Source organism: Echinops telfairi, unplaced genomic scaffold, assembly GCF_000313985.2.
Source record: "Echinops telfairi isolate 266 unplaced genomic scaffold, ASM31398v2 ScPeMD7_2;HRSCAF=8, whole genome shotgun sequence".
NCBI classification, from domain to species: domain Eukaryota; kingdom Metazoa; phylum Chordata; class Mammalia; order Afrosoricida; family Tenrecidae; genus Echinops; species Echinops telfairi.
The window spans coordinates 28767688-28770999 of record NW_022103898.1 but is presented as its reverse complement, the minus strand read 5'-3'; positions in this window follow the sequence as shown (position 1 = coordinate 28770999).

Here is a 3312-nt window from a genome sequence, read left to right as displayed (position 1 = left end):
GAAAACAGTACAGACCTTATAATGGTCTTTTATCAGGTTTTAGTGGAAACAATAAGGGTGACTTTGGAGTTAATCATAAGGCATTATTTTTATGTAGTGGTCTCCAAAACTTTTTATGGTATCAATAAAGCTGTTTGGGAGAACTCAGCAGATTGCTTCCACCAGAGCATCTCTCGTGTCTGTCTTGTCTGTGTTTGCCGAATCCACACCTCCTTCAGGTATCCAGTTCAACCCTCCCTCCCAGAGCTGGACTCCGTCAAGTGGTGCCCCGAACAGGGACCTGAAGGTCATCTTTTCTCGTTTTCGGTGTGGATAGGACTTCACCGAGGGTACTGCAGACCCCCTGGCGCAAGGCAACCAGGTAAGTAGGGGTGAACAGATAAAGAACATGAGAAATATGGGCCACAGTGAGTCTAAGGAAAGACGACTGTTGTTTGTAGAAATTCTAAAGCAAATTCTTAACAGAAAAGGGATCCATGTGTCGACTCATCAGATAACAGGGTTTTAAAATTTTGTACAGCGGTGCAGTCCATGGTTTCCTGAAGAAGGTACCGTTAGTTTAGCTACATGGACTAAAATAGGGTAAGAATTAAAAGAATACTATAATGAACATGGGCCTGAAGAAATCCCTATAGAAACATTCTCCTTAGGGAGCTTAGTGAGAGATTCCTTAGACCCCTTACAAGAGGTTACTCAACTTTCCAAGAAACTTTCTCTGCAAGATGAGAAAACGCCTCTAAAGGCGGAACAAGCGGAGAGGACACAGACTTGTACTGTTGAAACCGGCTCAGGGGAAAATGATGATCAACTTTGCCCGAAGATGAAGCAGACTTAGAAGAAGCAGCTGCCCGATATCATGACAATGATTGGGATTGACCCTTAGTTCACTCAAAAGGTCATTGTAAAAAAGCTCCATTATGGCTCGAAGAATAATTTGGCAATTAAATCTAAAATTAAGAAGTCTAAAGGCCAGCCTCCACCCCTGCCTCCTTTGGGTTTCCGCTTTCAAAGAGCCCTACCTTGTGTCAGAAATATGTAAGTGCAGCCTTGCAGTCAATTAGGGATAAACATTTAGAAGCTTATGTTAGCCATTATGTGGATGATTTTTTTTAGCCTATCAAAACCGTGGTATATTGCAAGAGATTTTACAAGATACTATAATGGCTCTAACTCAACAGGGACTAAAAATATCCCCAGAAAAAATACAAACAGAACCCCCTTTTTCTTATTTGGGGAGGAAAATAGTGAGAGAGAAAATAATTACTCAACCTATACAATTAAGGCAGGATTTTCATTAAAAACCTTAAATGATTTTCAAAAATTATTAGGGGATGTTAATTGGTTTTGTCCCTTTTTAAAGCTAACCACTAATGATTTGAAACCTTTATTTGCCATCTTACAAGGGGACCATGACCCTAAGTCACCTAGGGCATTGACCCAGGAAGGAAAATTGGCCATTGAAAAGGTGCAAGAAGCAATAATGAATAACCAGTGAACAAGATACGACTATTTAAAACCTTGGTCTTTGATTTTGCTACCTACTGTCCATTCCCCTATGGGATGTTTGTGGCAGAATGGACCCCTGGAATGGTTACATTTAGCTTCCAAAGAAAAAGGAGTAGAGAGTTGTTTGGTACAGAAGTCCCCAATAGTATATCCCCTTACAATGCTCATCAGCTTGGAAACCTTTGGCAATCTGATCCAGATTGGCAGGTTGCCCTTGCAGGATATACAAGAATCATAACATATAATTCACCTAACAACCCTTTGTTGCATTTTATAAAAGAACACCCTGTAATCTTCCCTCATAAAACCTCTAAGGAACCTTTTGACCTTCCACCGGCATCCCTTGTTTTTACTGATGGATCCTCTAATGGCACAGCTGCAGTTATAACTGATGATCATAAGACTTCATTTTCTACTGATCAGAAGTCCACTCAAAAGGCTGAACTTACGGCAGTGATATATGTATTTGAAACATTATCTAATACTTTGTTTAATCTTTATTCAAATTAACAATATGTGGTTAAATTGTTTCCATTTATAGAGACAGCATCCATTCCTCCCCAGAAAACCACTATATTTGATTTATTGACTAAATTACAAAATTTAATAAGCAAACATAAATTACAATTTTTTATAGGTCCTATACATGAAGAAAATAGGCAAGCAGATGCCTTAACACGACCCATAATTTTATCCATAGAACAGGCCTCCAAGAGTCATGCTTTGCATCATCAAAATGCTAATGCTTTGAGATTACAGTATCACATAACCAGAGAAGCTGCACAAGAAATTGTTAAAAAGTGTCCCGTGTGCCCAACCCAGGCTCCAACCTTACCAATTGGAGTCAATCCTCGAGGATTGGTGCCTAATGACATATGGCAGATGGACATTACTCATATCCCTAGTTTTGGTAAACTTTCCTTTGTACACGTATGCATAGATACTTTCTCACACGCAGTCATTGCTTCAGCCTGTACCGGAGAAGCATTTAAGGATGTAATTCAAACACTTGTTTTACTCTTGCCATTTTGGGACTGCCTAAAGAGATAAAAACTGATAATGGCCCTGCTTATACCTCTACTGCTTTTAAGAACTTTTGTTCCACTTTGGGGATCAAACATATTACAGGAATTCCATACAACCCTCAAGGACAGGCCACAGTAGAAAGAGCTCATCAAACACTTAAAAACCAAATCCAGTGTTTGCAGGAAGGAGAGCTTAAACATGACTCTCCACATCATATTTTACAGCATGCTTTGTTTGTTATAAATCATTTAACTTGTAATTCAGAAGGATACAGACCCATGTATCTATATTTTCAGGGTCCTGACATTAAACCTAAACCACTGGTAAAATGGAAAAACTTATTAACTGGGACCTGGAAAGGCCCAGGCGTCTTACTCACTTGTGGGCGAGGATATGCGTGCATCTTTCCGCAGGGTGCTGACTCTCCCGTGTGGATTCCAGACCGATTCATTCGCCCCCATGACGGGCCTGCCGCCTCCTCCGCCTTCCAGTAGTGTCACCAGCTACTTGGAAACCATAAGGGAAATGGCTGACTCCTCTCCTGATGAATTCCCACTACAGGCTCCGTCTCCAGCCCCTCCGACTCACGCTCCAGTGCGCTAGTCATCTCCTCCCCTCACGAGAAGAGCCAGTCCCTCCTTGGTTTCTCCTTTCCAGTGTTTCTCTTCAGCCAGGTCGTGGAGAATCTGGGCCTGGGCCTATTGGTCACCACCGTGCCCTCTCCACCCGCACCGTCTTCCCGCCGACCTGGGGACAACCGAAGAAGCTCAGCAACAAAGC